General features: G+C 48.5%; 1 protein-coding gene across 1 annotated transcript in view; it reads right to left on the reverse strand.

Annotated features, from left to right (window-relative positions):
* LOC146207616 (calcium-activated chloride channel regulator 2-like) overlaps positions 1-20589 on the reverse strand; it is a 451425-nt gene that overhangs the window by 362943 nt on the left and 67893 nt on the right. The window lies entirely within an intron of this gene.

A 20589-nucleotide genomic window follows, 5' to 3' on the forward strand; every position in this document is an offset into this window, starting at 1 on the left:
CAAGCGCGTGTCTCTCTAGGTAAACACACGAAGCGCGGGCGCCGTAGCCCGGCACTCTGCGAGAGCATCGTGCCGCAAGAAAAAAAAGCAAAAAGCACTGTTTTCGGACACAAAGCACGCTTCGCACCACCCCTTTCCCCGAGCACCGCGCCCTCGTCTCGTCACGCCGCAGGAACGTGCCATTTCTCGTCACTGGCGGCTCCTCTAGAACGAGGCCCTATACCGGCTGATAATGGACGCCGGGAGGTGGAGATGTACTACTTCCTTCAGTGCTGATGGTGTCTTGCTGACCAGATTCAAAAGTATGAAACTGGGCCACTTGGTGAGCTCGCTCATTGTACACAATCTCAGAAAGAACCCAGAGCAACAGACGATTCACAGCCCTTGGTTTAAGGACAACGGATGATTCGCAGTCCTTGGTTTGAGGCATTCTTTGTCTTGGGCCGCATTGTGAAACACCTCACGACTCGCTAATACGGGCGCACAGGTATGCGATGACGTCACGCAATAATACGCCCACATGTGCATATCAATGCCTTAATAGCTTTGTCTACAAGACATGTGCCTAGCATGTGTGAATCACTTGTTCGCTTTGCACGCAGTGTTGCAGTGTAATAGTAGACTTTTGGATCATCCTGATAGATATCAGAAGCAACGAAAAAGAAAAAAAGCAATGACTTAGTAAGACAATAATGCGTGAAACGACTTTTGCACCGCTTCCTGCTTGTTTCTAACGCAGTGAAAATGACTGGCCCCAGAAAATTAAAAGAAAAAGAAAAAGCGATCATGTTTCACAACGACTAACACTTGCAGTATAAAAGAACACAAAGCCACACATTTAAAACAGACCTTATACAGTCAACCCTGTTACTGACGACGAAACCGTTATATGCATTTTTTTTTTTCCAGCGATGACATGAAAGGTCAACCTTGAGAACACCAATTAGCACGGATCCGTTGACTTGAAACGAAGAAAGTTCCGACAAGTGTTTCTAACTCAGGTAGCGAAAAAAGGCCTCGCCCGACAGCCGCTTTGGAAGCAACAAGTATCCAGGAAGTTTGATGCAGCGGCGGAAAGTATCCTGCCTCCCCGTCCCTAGTTTGCGCTCCAGAGTTTGCAGCACCACAAATAGACTTTGGGTGTGGATCCTAGCTTCATCCCGCTGACAGACAAAAGCGAACGAAAAAGCAAGCTGTCGCAGTCGATTTAGAAATCTTTGAGTTCGAAACTTCTTAAACTGACGTTGTCCCTCCTCGCATAGGCTCGTCGAAAGAAGACGGTAAAATAGAAAGAAAACGCCGACGCCGGTGTATTGTGACTGGCAACTTCATTACAAGGAGAGCCGGCAAAAGCCGAGGGCTGCACAAACAGCTTGTCCTGACCTTAACGCGCTATCGGCGCGCCATACAGTAACACCGCCGCGACCACCGCCTCAGACCCTGCAGTATATAGTGGGTCTTTGAAAAAGAAAAAGCCAAACACCGAAGTGAAGTCGCGCTTCCATGCACACAGGAGCCTGGATTCCCACTGATTCGCTTGAACTCCTTGTCGCTCCTAACCTCTTGCTCGGAAGTGCTTCAGGCAGCCAGCGTGGATGAGGAGGTAAAAAGGAGTATCGAAGCAAGTATATGGGGCGTCGTTGACACAAAGGGAGGAGAGAGAAGATGAGGGGTTCGCGGAAGCAAATATTTACTCTAGCCAGCGGACTAACTTTGGAACAAGGTGCAAACAACAGTCGTTTCAAGTCGAGGCGCTAGCATGCACCGGCCATGTTGACGGAACGCGGAGCTAACGACCACGCACGGCAAGATAGATACCTGCTTGAAAGGGACGAGAGAGAAAGGGGTAGGAAAATAATAAAAAAATAACAGAAAGGAAAAGGCACGAAGTGACGCGATGTGATGCAAAACACCATCGACCGATCGGAGGCTTTTGCAAGGCACCCTACCGCCGCGAGCATTCTCCAGCGCGCGAACTGGCGTGCACGCGTTCCTGGTGCTTTTTTTTTTATTATTATTATTTTTACACTGGTTTGCACTAGGCTCCTCGGTGGCTGTTCAGTTTCTCGCCGAAAAGATGTGCCGTGGCATTTAGCGTATCAGCGACGACGAAGACGACGACAAACTGCGGGCGCTGCCAAGTAAGAGAAGGGCGCAACAGGTTCCTCCTTGGTGTAGTAGCATGCTAGAATTACGCGACAACAGCTGACTGGCAAATCATGCGATCGATATCAAAAGTGGCTTCACGATCAATACAGAATCTTTCCATACGGCATCTCTCATAGCCTGAGTTACTTTGGGGTGCTAAAACCCATAAAGCGAAGCAAAGCAAAGCAACCCAAAGCAACCCAAAGCCCCCCCCCCCCCCCCCCCCCTAACCCAAAGCAAACCAAACCATACCAAACCAAAGAAAACCAAACCAAACCTTCTCTTTGGAAAATATATAAGCAAGTTTGTAGCCTGGTGGACGGAGTGCATTGAGAAAGGCTCTAACTACGTAGAAAAATGAGGTGTATATATTACACTACCTTTTCGAAACTACTTGTAATACTTTTTTTTTTTTTTTTTTACTTACTCTCGTCTGTGGATACATGCGTATATAAATATATAGGAAGAGCGGCCTTTGTTCTTTTGTTACATATCACGCGGCAGCCTTCGTAGAAAAGTGGAAGGAAGGAAATGAGGGCTGAACATGAGCCTACAAGATAGATAGATATGTACAGATATGCGTGTATATATGCACGCGCTGGATTCTGTCAGCCCGGGCTCCAACGACGCATATTCATTACGCAGCGGAGCACTGCCCGCAAGCCGTGGCTGAACAAAGGCCGTCTTTTCGTCCCCCAGAAGATGGCTCTGTCAACCGCGAGACATTTTGCTCGTCCTCCTCCTCCTCTTTCACTGTCTGGGCTTTCTCTGACGCCGTCGTTGACAAAGCGTGTCCTCAGTGAAGCCGCGTTGACGATGCAGAGAATAAGCAGAGACTGGTGGAGATATGCGGCCAAAAGAAAGCCCCCCCTCCTTCCCTCCAAGAACTTATACTCTTCCTCACACTCCTCACCCTATATGCCTTTCCCTATATGCCGTGCCATTCGAGTCAATCTCGAGTTGCTGTCTTTACGAACAATTTTTCTTGCTCTGCCTCGCTCCGCCTTTATGCAAAAGAGGGCCGATTTGCGCTGCCCGTCAGAATATGACCGGTCAGTCTCTTAAGAGAATGATGCCTGCTTCGCTTTCCTCTGCTGCGCCGGTTCAGCCGCGTAACAAAATTACGTAACAATCGGTGTAACGAGGCTTACGTAAGATACACAGTCAGTGTAGGCGCATAACGGACGCGTTTTATCGACGGAACTTCCAATCCTGTTTCTCTGATAATACTTTCTACACGTCATGGCCAGCGCCCCTATACAGTTCGAGCCGCAGTTAAGCAAGCAGAGGCACGTGGACCACCAGCAAATAACTAGCACCATGATTAGCATCACATAAGGCACCGGTAATAGCTCTCGTATAGGCGGAGCACTTGGTGCGAATCCTGGCTGTAACGAAACCCGCTGCACTGTTCAAAACTGAATACACTGCATTGTTTCTGCTTTATTTGACTATGACGACTAAGTCACTGCTGCCTTAGCAAAAGACTAATTTTCATACACAAATTAATAAGGCTGGGACGCCCCAAAAACGAGGATAAGAAAATAGGTAAGCATTCAAAGCGTAGCGGTATGCCAAAGTCAAGTACGGCTTTACTAAGAGAGACAGGTATATCACTACGAGGTTCTTGCGTTCAACTGCTTGAAGCTCTGATGCAGGCCCTAATAGTTAAAGTACCATCCAGACATTTAAAATGATACATATCTGGCGCTCAATCAATAGCACACGTCGTGCCCGCATCAAAACCTTTAAAAAAATGTGATCCAAGAACCGCTTGCCTGACCCCGTATGGCAAATATTTATTATGGTAAATATTTGTTAAATTTGTTGTTAAATATTTATTAAGCCTGCATGCATCGCAGCTTCCACTGCATGACAAATTGCATTCGCAACTGTTACGGAACTGCCTAATCAGTATACTGTGCGGCGCCGCAACTGACAGCGACACAATGATTTCGTGCGCACTACTAATAAAAGCAATATAAGCACCGATTTGTGCGAGCGCTTCTTCTTCAGGGCGCACGTAGTTCAATGACACATTGAGTTCCTAGAATGGTGCGCCCAGCATCCAGCAAAATATCAATGCTGAAGGTTGAAGTTATACTGCGCATGATTTGCTCGCTCACTATATCCTACATTTTCTTATTTGCAATTTTTCTTGCGTTAGCGCAAAAAGAAACGGTAGCACGAAAGAGGGGACCGGTGGCTGTCGTCGGGCAAGTTCCCGAGGCGCGTCACCGGTAATGGAGCCTCCCCAGGAGACCGTGCCACTGTTTCCTCCTCCTCTTCTTCTTTCTCATCTCTCTGCAGGGGAGGAGCAGCAGCGAATGACAGTCTGACGACGCAGGGAAACCGAGCGAAAGCTTTGACCCCACTTCGCGGCACCAGGATGGCGAACACCTGAGCGGTTGCACCTTTCAACCGCCTTTCCAGGTACACATTGACGCATTATTATTATTGTCATTATTTAGGCCTCACATTGTCTTTGATGGGCCCACTCTTTGTAAAATTGTAAGCGAATTTTGTGCAATAAACATTATTATTATTATTATTATTATTATTATTATTATTATTATTATTATTATTATTATTATTATTATTATTATTATTATTATTATCATTATTATTATTATTATTATTATTATTATTATTATTATTATTATTATTATTATTATTATTATTATTATTATTATTATTATTATTATTATTATTATTAAAGCATCACGTTGACTTTGACGGGTCCGCCTCTTTATGGAGTTGTAAGCAATTTTTTCGCAATAAACATAACAGCCAATTTATTGTAACGACTTTCTCCGGTGGGGAACGGTGCAAGAGTCGTAATATATTGACTTGTCATGTGGTCCATCCAGACACATCTGAGAATGGGTTCGTGGTGCAGTGTATCTATCAGTTGCTGCAGAAGGCGATTTGGAATGAATTTTCCCATTGCACGTAAAGCTAAGAATTCTGCTTGTTTTATTTGACCACGCGCATGAGGCAAAATATATACTACGTTGCTAAACATAACGAGGCCGCCGATGGCTTCTTCACTAAACCCATGCAAGGCGGTAAGTATCCCAATCGCATACGCGGACACACTATAACACTGCAGGCTACCGCGTAGAACAAGTTCCCAACTACACGAGAAAGTAAGCCGTGAAGAAGCCTCCACATGGCGCCAGCTTCAAAGTGACACCTTCCTCAGCCTCGCGCTCAAGCACGCCTTCTACAGTATACCTACAAGCACCGAGGGTGACGCCCCTCTTGAGGAAGACATGCAAACCTTTATCACTCCCGCGTGGGAATCCCGTTATCTCCCCACCCACCCTTGCATCCCAAATTGAGTCGCTCTACTAGGACAACAGCCAATTAAGGAACACAAGAGCTCTGTATACGACAATCAAAGATATCAAAGGAAGCTTCTGTGCTAAGCTGGGCGTGATAAAGGACAAACGAGGCAAGGACCTCACTGAAGCCTCAGAGATAAAGAAGAGGTGGCAGGAATACACAGAAGAACTGTACAAGAAGGACCCGGATGTGCAAACCCAACATAGGACGGTTGTGATTACTGATCTCGAGCCGGGCATCCTGAAGAGTGAAGTTGAATGGGCCTTAGCCAGCCTTGCTAAGAACAAAGCTAGCGGAATTGGTGGTATTCCAGCCGAGTTGCTTCAAAACCTCAACCACGACGCTGTTAACACACTGCATACATTATGTCAAAAGATTTGGACAACCCTGCAGTGGCCACAGGATTGGAAGAGGTCAGTTTACATCCCCATTCCAAAGAAAGGCAGTGCCAAAGATTGTTCCAACTACCGCATGATCGCGCTTATTTCGCATGCTAGCAAGGTGATGTTAAAAATCCTGCAAGGTAGGCTGCAGCAGTATGTGGATCGGGAGCTTCCGGACGTGCAAGCTGGGTTTCGCAAGGGCAGAGGAACTAGAGACCAAATTGCCAACCTTCGCTGGATCATGGAAAAAGCAAGAGAGTTCCAGAAACCCATTTACTTCTGCTTTATTGATTATGCGAAAGCGTTTGACTGCGTAGATCACAGCAGATTGTGGCAAGCTCTCCAAGAGATGGGAGTTTCAATTCACCTCATCTGTCTCCTCAGGAACCTTTATGAAGGGCAAGAGGCCACAGTCAGAACTGGGCATGGTCTTACTGATTGGTTTCCGATTGAGAAAGGGGTGAGGCAAGGCTGCATACTGTCGCCCTGCCTATTTAACCTATATGCAGAGTGCATCATGAGGAAGGCCGGTCTGGACGAGTCTTCAGCTGGAGTGAAGATTGCTGGAAAACGTATCAACAACCTTAGATATGCGGATGATACCACTTTAATGGCAGAAAGTGAAGTGGAACTCAAGAGACTTCTGATGCGCGTACAAGAAGAGAGTGAGAAGTTTGGGCTTAAACTGAACATTAAAAAGACGAAGATCATGGCGTCTTGCCCTATCAAGTCCTGGAGCATCAATGGACAAGAAGTGTAAGCTGTGACAGATTTTCTGTTCTTGGGCGCCAAGATTACCTCGGAAGGAGACTGCAGCCATGAAATTAGGAGACGCCTGCTTCTGGGAAAGAGAGCAATGGTTAGCCTTGACCGCCTAGTAAAGAGCAGAGACATTAGTCTGCCAACCAAGATCCGTATAACCCGTGCTATGGTCTTTCCAGTTGTGATGTATGGATGCGAGAGTTGGACTGTGAAAAAGGCTGACCGCCGAAGAATTGACGCGTTTGAATTGTGGTGCTGGCGAAGACTCTTAAGAGTTCCTTGGACTGCCAGAAGATCAAATCAGTCGATATTGTCGACCATAAACCCTGACTGCTCATTGGAGGGTCAAATTCTAAAGTTAAAGCTCAGCTACTTTGGTCATCTGATGAGAAGAGAGGAGTCGCTGGAGAAAGATTTCATGTTGGGAAAGGTTGAGGGTCGCCGGAGAAGGGGTAGGCAGCGAACGCGATGGTTAGATGGCATTCTCGAGGCATTGCAGATGAAGCTATGTGATGTTAAGAAGATAGTGAGAGACCGGAAAGCGTGGCGTGACATGGTCCATAGGGTCACGAAGAGTCGGACACGACTGAACGCCTGAACTGGACTGGACTAACAAGAACCTGGACGAGCAGCAAAGGTTGATCAACTAGGCAAGTCACATTAGAATAGCTAATGGGGCCGCGCACTAAGGGCTCCACCATGTCTACACAAGACAAAATAAAGCTTTTCAATCCACTCAATAAATAAGCATACTTCTCGTTTTTGTTCCCTAAGCTTGCTTCTCCATAGCCCGTTGATGTAAACCCTGGTGGACCAAGTTTACCGCCAGCCTTTCACTGTTATATCTGCTTTATCCCTTCCCACGCGGCGAAGTACGGGCGTTTACCTTGAGTTAGGCAGTTACCGCAACTTTCCTCTTCATAACTAATTGCTTTCATGCACTGACCAAATCTCTTTTGAAGGTCTCACAACTGCAGCCATGCTGCTTTTCAGTGCATCCCAAACGACAGACAGCGCCTGCAGTGGAAGCCATAGTTTCACAAGAGGAAAATTCCTTAGGAACGCGTTCTTTACGTCCACACCCTAAGACAAGGGCGCGCGAGTAGAGAAAGTAGCGAAGGTGTCCACGCTAGGGACCCCTGCCAGTGCCGTCGCCCGGCGAGTAAGTGCATCCGTTCTATCCTCCACCCTACCCTTCGCCTCCGGACTTGGAAGCGGACAACAAAGCTTCGGCGGTTGCCACCACCGTGGCGAGCAGTACACCGTATTACGAAGCCTCCGCCACTCGAGCAGGCACGCAAACCACGGGGGAAATTTGGGGCCGCGACCAGCCGTGCCCTAATTAAAGGAAAAGGTCGGACGCGCCCCGGCAGCCGCCGCGCGATACTCGGCGCAATGGGCCTTCCTGCGCTGTCAAAGCGCTGCCTTCCTCCGACAGTGCATCGTGGAGGGAGAGGAGGACGACGAAAGAGACGACGACGCACTTGATTTGCTTCCGGAACTTGTTGATGCCGAAGTCTGAAGCTAGTGGCCGACAGGGTAGCTTCTCCACTGACGAAAGAACTCTTGCCGCTTAAAGTTCTGTGCAATAACATGTTTTCTCTTTAGTCTTTAGCTGCACCTATGTCGTGTTTATCTCTACGAAGATATGCGCAATTTGGTGCATTCTTTTGCTCGTGTGACTTAAAAGCAGTGCATAGCTTTGTCTTCTCCGCAGTATCTGTTTAATGCAAAATACTCCCACACTATCGCACAATACTTATGGCTGGTAGAGAGCGGTAATAAGAATAAAACAAATAAATAAATAAATAAATAAATAAATAAATAAATAAATAAATAAATAAATAAATAAATAAATAAATAAATAAATAAATAAATAAATAAATAAATAAATATCTTAGCTGATGTAGCTAAGTTGGCCAAAGGCGAAGTGAGTGGAAATGCGCGCAACGTTTCATTTCGCTTTCGGTTCTTTTTTACAGGCAATTCTAAGGCCATGCAATGAACAGCGCAATGCGGCATCGGTGTGTTTGGATCTAATTAATGAGCATCAAGGTCAAGCTCCGACCGAAACGTCGACGTCGACAACAAATAAATGTGTGTGTGTGTGTGTGTGTGTGTGTGTGTGTGTGTGTGTGTGTGTGTGTGTGTGTGTGTGTGTGTGTGTGAGAGAGAGAGAGAGAGGGAGAGAGAGAGGGGGAGGGAGGGAGGGAGGGAAGGAGGGAGGGAGGGAGGGAGGGAGAGGTTCGATAGAGGCTTCATTAAAACAATGTCCAAATCCACCCTGCTAGCTTAGAAAGAAGTGCACTAAAATGTCATAAAAACACAAATAAAGCCTTCAGCGAGCGAGGTAAATGCTTGGACGGTCCGGAAGAGGTGAAAGGAAGGCCATCAACAACCATTCGCGGTTTCTTTGTAAGTACTGCGTCGCGCGTTGCAACAAGCAGACCTTTCATCGAATTCAGTTCGCGTAAGCGCGGATCTTGCTGCAGGCGATATGATAAGAGTTCAATTCATACACGACGAAAATCTGTCCTCTTCCCCAGCCTCGTTTTCAAGCCTTTATTTGTTTTGTTTTTTCCCTCGGCGTCTTTTCGGCCAAGAAAAAAAAAATTTCCACGTCCATTCCCCAGGCGGCACGGAAGTGCAAGGACCTTCCCGGAAGACCGGGCCCTGGAGAACACCAGGGCCAAAAGAGGGGGGGAGTGGCGCTGTGTGGGGAAAGAAAGGAAGGAAACGGGAGAGAGCGAATGGGGCAGTGGCGGTGCTGGGGGCGCATGTGGCCGATTCCTCACCGTTCCCTCGGGACAGTGTACGTGTTCGGCCATTAGACGCCGGCATTCGTGCAGTGGCGCCTCGGCGCGATTCGCTTTGCCGGTCCCTTTCTTTCAGTTCCTTTCGCTCCCATCCTCTTCCCCTTCACTGCTATTCCGCCGATCCTCGCACTGGGGCCGCCTGGACGAGTTATAAGGCACGCGCTGTGTCTTCCGACTCGGGCGGCCCCGGCCGCTAATTACGTCTTATCGAGTTACAACTGGGCTCGGTCACGCAGCCAGCACGAAAGCGAGAGGCATGCCTGTGCCGCTTAGCGTATCAAGCGTGGCCTGTGTGCGCGATCCCGCCGCTCAAACCTCTCCCTCTTTCCTCCGCCCGCGGTCCCCAGTCGTTCTACGAGCTGCGCTCCATTAGAAAGGGAAGGAGAGAGGGTGGTTGGCGCGCTGCTGCAACCAATCCACCGGGGACAAGCGCCAGGCCGCAGGGTTCACAAATCAGTGCACTGGTGGGTCCAGTGATTTGCATAGAACGGACGTGTCCCGCTTGTTGGCCACGCTCCCTTCTCGATCCGCTGCGCTGTTTGCGTGCGCAGGAAGCTGCAGTCGCCTTGGGGAGTCCACAGTGGGAAATTGAAGGGGAGATGGGGGGACAGAGTGACGATCGCAGATGCGTTTACAAACACGTTGAGGGGACAGGGTGAAGGCTACTTGTTGAACAGCTTGCATCCATGCATCCCTGTCTAACTGTATGGATGTGAGCTTATCGGCGAATTTAAAGGCGCAGCTTTTGTCCATTAAGGTGACATGCGATGCATGTAACGTTTATGCTCACTGAAGGTAACGTGCAATAAAGGTGACGCTCAGTGAAGGTAACATGTAATGTAGGTAACGGTGTTATTAAGGTAATGCATAATGAACATACGACGTATGCGTTAACGGCCAGTGGTGAAATTTGAGATAAGAAAACTTATATTGATTAAAAGCAAGACAAATTTTGTCATTCCTATGTTTCATTATGGAGAGAGCTAGTTTAACAGCAGTTCTGGATAAGCAATGAAATGGCTCTAATAAGAGGGCATTTAGGAGTATATATTGAATTAATAAATAAACCATGCATTCGCGCACATGTCAAAAGTTCCTTCACATTAGAAATTCGAACATCAGCGATGATTCGGGCTTATGCGGACATAGCGGCGCTTATTACGTCTTAATCGGTTCACAGTACACCCCCCTCCCCCCCCCCCAAAAAAAAAAAAAAGAAAAAAAAATGCAAACAATAAACCTATTGCCAGGAACCATCCACAGAAATAATCTGCCACCGTAAGTGGCGCAACACACCACAAATAGCTTGCCACGTTTAACGCTACACGAGCTTCGGCCCGGCACTCAGCGGTTGCGCTTCGTCTATTGATTCTTCGCGCTCAACTAAATCGCCGCTTTCTTCCGGGATGAACGAGCGAAGAAAACAATAAAGGAAGGTAATGCCCAACCCCGATGAGAGTCCCACTGGTTTGCGCTCTCCGCACACGCTTTCTTTTCCCTCACTATACCCCCTAGCACATACGCAGCCTTTCCTTCCAACGCCTTCTCTCAGCACACATTACTACAAGACCGCCATACAACACACAACGGCGTATTAGCGGCGCGCGCTCACTTCCCAAAGTCGCGGCCCGAACGCTGGCTGAGGAGGGAAAGGGGAACAGAGGGGAAGAAGGGGAAGGAGCCCCCGTGTATGTGCGAGATAAACCTAATCACGCGCCGCCATTACCCGAAAGCCCTTCATTAGGCTGGACGCGCCTGCCTCCGCGGGCGCGAGAGGATTCAGTTCATTACCAAACTATCACCGCGGAGCGGTGGCCGAGAGCGCGCTGTTTGCCCGAAGCATTCGCCCCTCGCTTCTCTCGGACCGTGCCAGCTTTCTCGGACGACGCGCCGCAAAGCGGCGATGGCGAGTTTACGAATGTTTGCGAGCAGCCCCAGGGGTGCACTACACAGCGAGACACGCGGGGCGAGTTATTGGAAAGTGTTGGCCGGGCGTACACAGTGTGCGTGTGTCACCGCTCTGTACAGTGAATTAGTGACGTGCCACGAACAACAAAAAGGCCAAGTTAGAATCACAGCTGATTGTTTTATATTCTGAGGAATAAAAGCTGGATAAGGTGCATCTTCCATGCATTCTCAGATCATGAAGGCTAGCTTACCATAAAACTCAAGGAAAAGATTCGTCCACCCATATAGTTGAGGACTACGCAGAGGGCTATGGAACGAAAAATGGTAGGGGTAACGTTGAGAGATAGGAAGCGCGCAGAGTGGGTCAGAGAAATAACTCAAGTTACTGACATTATAGTAGAAATCAAGAAGAAGAAATGGGCATGGGAAGGGTATGTAGTGCGGAGAGGATAACCGATGGACGGTCGCTTAGGGTAACAAACTGGATTACAAGGGAAGGAAAGCGTAGCAGGGGGCGGCAGAAAGTTAGGTGGGCGGATGAGGTTAAGAAGGTCGCAGGGAAAGTGGGTGCAGCTAGCACAGAACCGGGTTAAACGGAGGAATATGGGAGAGGCCTTCGCCCTGCATTGGGTATAGTCAGGATGATGATGATGATGATGATGATGATGATTGTGATGATGATGATGATGGGAAGCTTCAAGTCTGAGGCGAATTAAAAGGCATGCATTCAAAAGTAAAATGTATTCGTCGAGTCCGAATACTGAACCCTCGCTGTTGTGCTCCCAGCGCGACCATCCTCTAAAGAGACCATGAAAGTCGCTCAAGTATAACCATGAATCCCTGGATGAGGCCGGGAATGACTGGGTGAAGGACTCCTCGCTCAAACCTCAAGAGAGACCCTTCGCAACAAGCAGGATCGTCATGTGCATCGCGTTGAACTGCGTCGCAGTGGACTAAGAAGATGAAACAGATGTAACATGCCGAAAGTAAATATAGCAATAAACACGCAGAAATCTGCATATTAACATAGTTGCAAGTGCAAACAACGCAGCATACTCAACGTCAGACTGTTATGCACGTCGCAGTGCCAGAACTGACACGGAGGAGTTATAGAATCCACGCAGCCTCTTCATCGCTACTGAAATGACTCAGACATGCAAGCCTCGAAGGACAACAGTGCAAGCTGAAGAATTATACGGATATATTTCAAATTTTACATTTCTTGTTTTTTTTTTTTTTTAAGCAGCGCAGATTTAGTAAGCTGCGTGTTGACCCTTGCTAAAGCCGCATTCCGCCAGTTTTCACTTTAGATTTCCTCCCCTGAAAACTGAGCGGCTCCGGGACATTGTCCTAAAATGCAAAAAGTGAAACCAGACCCACAATCGTGGCGGAGAAAATATTTAAAAGTGGAAGGCGTATAGCACACAAAGATGGGAAAACGCACGCCTGCTGATTAACTCTGTTTCCCTTTCTCTTCCTGCGCTTTCTTCCCTTGGGTTTCCACACTGCCTTGCTCGCCTGTTTAACATGACGTAACGCCCCCCGAGTCCCTGTGGTGAAGCACGATGAACCCGCGGGCAGGGGCGGGGGTCGACTGTCTCTCAAAACCGGGCGCCAACGCGGCTGTGGTTCTGCACGGCGGAGTTCCCTTCCGGCCACGAAGGTCCCGACATCGGTGGCGGGGCACGCGATTCTCTTCCGCTGCGGACGTGCGCACGTAGTAAGTTCGTATGTGAGTGAGTGTATGACATGCCGACGGCGGACGAGGCACCGTGTTCCTCTTTCGATCGTTGTTCTCCCTCCACCTCTACCCTATCTCTTCCGTGCTCACCGTGTCGATGTCAAACGCGCAATGGCAGCCGCATTGTTCGCGAGAGAGACGCGTGGCATAGTAGCCGTGGAGAAATGCATTGAATGGGGGCGGCATGTGCCGTATACGAGTGAGACTATCCGCACGGCAACTACCAAGTGCAAAGCCACGGTAAGTAAAAGAAAAATAATAATAATAAAAATAAAAAAAAAAGCTCGAGAGCCAAATTTGTGATGGGATGATTCAGTCAGAGTGCGCACGCGTGGGGCGGAAGCAAGAACGAGGCAGAATCTAGAACAGCCATATCCACCATGGAACTATGGAGGCATATAGTGCCTACGGGCAGCTTAGAGATAGCAAGGAAAAACGAGTGTGTATTGCGTGCAGTGAAATTGAAAGAGGCAGGTCAATGCAGCGTGGAAGTGCTCGAGTTTTGCTTCTGCTTGGTTGGGAAGGTAAGCACGGTACGGTGTCTGGCATTCAGATTACTCGGGGCTGTGATTCGGAGCATTTCAGGTAGTGGTAGCAGTAGAAATAAATAACAGACATCGATACTTGCCCATTTAGAGGAATAAAAAGAAAGTAAGAACAAAATTCCAATGTATTCCACTTGTAAAGTTGGATAATTTTTTTGTTTCGCAAACTATTTTGTTTCTTTTTTTTTTCTGTATGAAAACCTTACACTTTTTATACCTGCTAGTTATGGTCATCACGTTCTATTAAATACCGGTTATTCGTGTGCAGCCCTGGATTGCTTTGTTGAACGACGCTCTTCCTTACGTCTCCATTTTTGACTATTTTACAAGAGCCTGTCTTCACAATTATTCTGCCTCTGTATCGCTTTCCGAGCACGCCTTTTTTCCACGCACACCAAGAAATCGTCTTTGAGCAACATCGGATACGCAATCTGGGATGGCTTAAAAGACACGGGGGTTGTTATGTGATGGCACGCTATCTGCAGCCCGTTCCCTGGCATGGATCGAGCACAGCCTAAAAATTTCAGTTTCTCGGGACTCCGAGAAAAAATCATGTGCGCGTCCTCGAGTCGTCCTCAGCGCTTGACCGCGTGGAAAAGGTGCCACCTATGGAAAAGTGTGATGCGACCTGACCTGGTTTCGTTTGGACGTTCGGAAGCAGAGTTACGGCGGGTTCTGGTAAACAGCCGGTACAGTTTTGTTTTTTTTTTTCTCCTTCGCAAGGAGTCTATAAAAACGCCGGAGAAGAACCAGCAAAAAGAACCCGAGGGCAAGGACTCAGAGGAAGAGAAAGCTTCGAGAAGACGCGGCCAGCAGTGGAGACAAAAGAACGATTGGATCCGGATAATAAGGTAAGAGACCGCACCCTGGCCGATGACGATGATGATGAACAGGAAGCAGGCAGTTCTGTAACAGAGTTATACATTGTGTAAGTGAATTATATTGTATTCTGTAATTAGTGAATCGTCAGGCTTCGTTGGGAGAAAGATTAGGATAAGTGAAGGAGGAAAAAGGCCTGTTTTACTAACCCGATTCGTTATCTACGGTCAGGCTGGTACACGGGTTCTCGACAACTACCTTTCATCCTGCTTCCCGTTTCATTTCCCCAGCTTGTTTCTTCCTCCAGGGAGATTTTACCTATTCTGACTCCGCATATGTATCATATACATAACGTGGCACTGGGATACATCTGTAATCATCACGTTATATTTTGCCCCTGAGGAGCTTGCATATCAACCAGGTGCTTAGATCGTGTCCGAACAAGGTCTGGGTCTCTTCGTTTCCCCGCCTATACCTACATAGTGTGCCAAGTCCCTTTCGAAATTACAGTAGCTCCCTGTGGTAGACCGCAATCGGTTGTCCAACGCACGTCAATTCAAGCCCCGCACCACAAGAACTGTCCTCACCCGCCCCCACATATGCACACGCACGTACACAAACACACCGCCAAGCACAAAATAAAAGAAAGAACAAGAGGAGGGGGGGGGGGGGGGGGGGGGGGGGGGGGGGGGGGGACAAACGGCTTTCTTCGTCCGCAGAGACCGTGCAATTTCTAAGCGACTGCCTCATGGTGTGGTGTCCGCACCACGCCGACGTGGCATTCCCGCTTAGGCGGTCGGATTCACGCACCGTTGCTCCCGATCCCATTCGTCGTCGCATGCGCACTGCCGACGGGAGAGGAGGAGGGAGCAGACCAGCGGCCAGCACCGTACAGCACAGGGCCACATGACGGCTGGGGCTTACGTGGCGGCAGCGGTGGCTCGGGGACAACAATGCGTCCGCCCCGCGTACGCATGCATGGCCCAGCGCCCAGACAATGAACCCGAACCGGGCCGCGCGCACGCCTGCACACGCAACGCGCGTCAGGTGGCCGATGACGACGACGACGACGACGCAGCGGTGGGACGCCGGTGGTGGCAGTGTTTGGACAGCAGCTGCCTCGTCTCTCCTGCCCTCCTCCGAAGGGTGACGACTCTGGACGACGGGGAGTCCCAGTGATGGCACAATGCCACACTCAGCCACGCGGATTCCCCGTCGTGCTGAGGACGGTGAGAGTTAGGTAGGCCTAATTTCTCTCTTTCAAAGTCCGAATGGTCTTTTCAGGACTTAGAGACTCAGCTGCTGTTTTTCTTGCGTAAGATACGCATTGTCTTCCTTTTTTGGCTTTATTCGGCTACTTCCACTGCGGCGTCAAATTCAAGGAAAACCGGATTAATTAAAAACAAAATATAACACCATTTTTTTTTTTGTCTCCAAAGTGATTGATAATCAAGAGTTTCTTGCAGTTAGCACGGTTACGGAATCTCGTTTTCCTGCCTGCGAACTGGGTTGACTTGTGCGCGCCTCACTGCACGCTCACAACTTGTATTGAATTACATGTGGTAAACTGGAGCGATTCACAAATCATCGATCAATTATACAAACACTGTTATTGTGAAGCCATTGCCGGAAGCGTAACTCAACTTACTCAAGGCTGGCTCGCCTGTGTCTTGCACCGCAATATCAACTTAAGCGCGGACTGCTAAACCTCTCAATTACATGCATTTCCTCGATACGTTCCGCGTACAAGTATGTTTCAAAGAAACCTGATATATGCGATGTGCCTCTTTTTTTTTTTCTTTTTGCGCTAGACAAAACGAATTAAAATGTAAAGAAAAAACTTAAATAATAAAAAAAAAGCATAACAGTGATGCAGGTCAGAGACTGAGCCGTTGGGAGTGACTGAGCACTGTACACGAAGCAGCTGACTGAAACGCGGTTGAAAACATTGTGCCCCAGTGCATATTGCGTCGCAGTATATCTGCTTGTTCTCTCTCTCTCATTTTCTTTTAGAGACGGTGAGCAGCACTGCACACATCCGCTCATATCCTGCAACGACTTGCATGCGACAGGAGTTCTCGCTCTGACAAGCAAGTAGGAAGTATAAAGGACTTTCCTGCAAAACATTGTGCGCTCTATATATTTTTTCTCCGTCGAAATATCAATTATAAAACTGTCAGGCTTCTCAACATTCATAAATAAACAAAAGCAAACCTTATAATAGGTGGTTACCTGAACTACACGATTTTCTAGCGCCTTTCTTCCTCTGGCGCGACAAACCACTGAAACTGAGCTCGATCGAAAATGAGTAAAAGATCCTGTGCACCTATTCGTCGCCACTGAATTAGTATACTTGCGCATCTGCCTGGTCTGATGACACACTGCCGAGTGGCCTAATGGCTGATACGAAACCCTCCACACAGTGACCCCCCACCTCAACCCGCCTACGCTAAATATCGCTGCCCCCCCCCCCCACACACACACACTTTGCGCCATTGAAATAACAAAAAATAAAAGAAACACTCCAGAAAATGACAAGCGGTCAATGTTTCAATGGACACTTGAATTACGCAGCATAGGTGCTTTAATGCGCAGTATTACGCGGGTGGTTTTCTGCAGTTGCTGGGCGTGAGAAGTGAAAGAGCAGGCAAGCTGGCGGCGTCATTCTTCAGCATAAGTTGCAGCTTGTGAAACAGTCGTGAATTCGGAAGAATCCGGTCGGTAAGGGAGAATGATGTCCATGGTACAAGAGGGCTCACGACCGTACAGGAGGAAGTATGGCGAGAATCCGGTGGTTACTTGAGTGGCAGAGTTATAGGCGAATGTGACGAATTGAAGAACGCGGTCCCAGTTGGAGTAGTCGGAAGCGACATACATTGCCAGCATGTCGCCCATGGTGCGGTTAAAACGCTCAACCATTCTATTTGTTTGCGGATGGAACGCGGAGGTGGCGCGGTGAACGATTCTGCATTCTCTAAGAACAGCTTCGACAACTTCAGAAAGGAAGGCGGGACCTCTGTCACTCAGCAATTCTTTGGGAGCCCCGTGGCGAAGAACGATGTGATGGAGGATGAAGGAAGGAAGCGGTTGGCTGGCGGTTTCAGGCATCGCGGAAGTGGTAGGCAACGCTCGGCTGCGAAGCTCCAGGTTGAGGGGATTGTTGTCACCACTCCCACCACTTGTTGTAGAAGGCCTTGAACAGGGCGCTACGCCGTCAACAGTCAATGCAACGTTCGGCGATCAGTCGTGAGACTTGTGTCAGTACACGCACGAGCGTCGGAGCGAGCTTCGTCGTCGTTTTCTTTCCTGACCGTCACGCGCGTTGAACATAGTTGTCGTTCTCTTCGGCATCAGGCGCCGAACATATCAGAGCAGAATACTTGTTTTACAAGCTCGTCTGGCAGAAATGTCGCCTTCACCGTCGCTCTAACTCCATTTGAAGAAAACGGTACCGGATAATATACGCGCGTGAATTTATATGAAACCTATGACGCAACCGTTCTTTGTACAGCGTTCAGGTGACGTCATACCATTCCGTTTCCAATCTAGCCCCTCTCTTTTAGTCGATTTGGGAGGCAAAGCTCTGCGAAAGGGATTCGAACCGGCGACCTTTGACCAAGTCTAGGTGTTCACGGGGAAGTGAGATACTTCCCAGAAACCAACTAAAACAAAAACAAATACAAGACTATTCGCTGAATTAACAGGCTAAGCTTCAAGCTTGAGTGTTGCCCTAATTATCACCTTTCTTTGTAACAGCCCAGTGAGAGGCGATGACCCTAAATGTCAGGAACCTTCGGGGTGCGTTTTAGGTCACACGGAAAATAAAATAAAATCAATAAAACATGCACGATATATTGGTTCTCCATATGAAAGCGCCTTGACAAGGTACACGAAAGGGGGAATATCGAAGGGTTGACACTGGGGCCACACAGGAAGGAGAGCAGCACCGAGAAGAATAGCACGAGTTAGAAGAGCCATAGAAGCAGGAAAAGTAAACGACAGACCACGGGCACAAACTGATGGTGGGCGGCGAAGAGCTGCCATCCCATATGCAATTCCATATCCATCAGGCGTATACGGCACGCTTGTCGGGAAGTAGGGAGCCGAATGGAGAAGGGAAGGTGGCGTGCAAGGGTAGGTGGGGAAGGTGTTCCCCAATGCGCGCAGGTGTCTTGCACGAACAAAGAAGATACGCAGGGAGCAGGAATACGAGGAAAGCGGGCGGAGCAGGCCGAGGTGGTGGTGGTGGAGGCGGCGGGGGTTCGGGGCTCTGACGGCGGCATCCAACAAACGAATGCAGACGACGATAAGAGATAAGTATCCGAAAAAATAAAGAGGCGAAAGCTCAAGTGGGAGGACATTTCTGATGCGTTACGGAAAGGAAGCGGAAGGAAGAAAACTGTATACGTTCAAGAAGGCGCAAAAAGGGGGCAGGGAGGAGGGAACAAATGTGTGAGAGCAAGAAAGAAGGGAAAAGGTGTATCGTAAAGCCTGGCAAAAGTAGCGCAGCATCGTTCATTCTGCGGCGCTATCGCATTTCTTGTTCTTCCGACTGCTTTTCCTTTTCTTTTCATTTTCCTTGACGCTCCGCTCACGGCTTCCTCCTTCTGCCAACACCTTCTGGTGGCATCTTACAAAGCTATTCTCTTTCGTCTCCCCATTTTTCCCCTTTTCTGGCCTCAGTCTTATTGCTTGTCGATACCGTATCATCGCGGCGAGGAGACCTATCATTTTGCGGAATCGTTCCGTCACCGCATTTCTTTTTGCCTGGCGCACCGCACAAGCGGGTGAGCCTGCCTGCGATCGATTCACAATTCGCCAGCGTAAAGGAGTAAGGGCAAAAGGGAGCGTCAAGGCGTAACCCCCTTTCCCCGCGCTCCCTCTCCGCCCCGTGCGACCCCAAGCTTCTCCTCTTTTGATACTCATCTTTATCCTTGGGCGGCCGTGATCTCTTCCGAATTCTTTCCATTTCTGCCGCCTCTCGGCTGCCGAGTAACCAACCTGTCGCTCGGGACCAGCGCTGTCGCATGGCCCGAGGCGCGTGTAATTACTTGCCAAATGGGTGAAACTGTTCAGGGCGGCGGATCAAAACCATGGTATCAGGAAAAAGGATACAAGCATATAAAAGTCGGGTAGACTGCTAGAGTGAGCGAATCGAATTAGCAGTTCTCGATGTCCAAAATCGTCTCTTAATTTGTTACGAACATGTAGCATCGCAAAGGAGGACACACACGAAGCGGTGAGCAGAATTTCACGATACCTGATCGAATTCCGGGATGGCCGTTTTGATAATCAATTCATTATCGTAACCCTTGGCACTAGCTGTAGGCTCAATTAGAGTTCTCTGCATAGCAATGTAGCTAAGACACGCGCTTTTTTGTGTGTGTTTGACGAAACTGCGAAATTAATACTCATCAATGACGACTGACAGCATGACGTGCCGGGCAGAGAAACTGGACTGTCCAGATAGTGGACAGGAGAAGTTGCGTCACAAGTAGACAGTAATACCCCTGCATACTTGTAGCTGTTTGGGGGAACCGCGTTCTCTCAACACTGCGAAAGCAATAGGACGAAGGCCCGGCCTAAACGTCGCAGACAAAGGGAATTCGGCCGCGGTGTTTGATTCATAGACTCCGACCAGTGCAAAAATATTTCGACCGAGGCAGTTCTGTGCAAGAGGTGAAATGTGTATTTACCTTGGTTACATGTATACAAGGTTCATATTGGAAGGTACAGCGCAAGAAGACACGCAAGACGAGCATAAAGACCTCACAGACTTGCCTACCTGTCTATCATTCTTCAATGTATACAAGAACGTATTTTGCTTCCGGCCAGGGCTGGAATTCAATGTGTTTCTAGGCGAGTATCTGCGAGTGATGGTTTCAAAACCTCGCTTAACAGCGCCTGAGAGCATTACACAACTACGATAAAAAAAAAGAAAAAAAAAAAGAACGCTGTGAAGCTGTTTTCTCGAAGAGAGAGATATCTGTACTAGAACGTGCATCAACAGAATCAGTGTCCTCCTAGTATCAGGCATGCATCTAAGCGGCGAAAGCCTCTCAGTTAACGGGACAGGCGGGTACTAAATATCGATTCAATTACACAGCAGCCGGGGAGGG

This window comes from Amblyomma maculatum, chromosome 1 (assembly GCF_055883805.1).
Source record: "Amblyomma maculatum isolate TAMU_Amacu chromosome 1, ASM5588380v1, whole genome shotgun sequence".
Lineage (NCBI taxonomy): Eukaryota > Metazoa > Arthropoda > Arachnida > Ixodida > Ixodidae > Amblyomma > Amblyomma maculatum.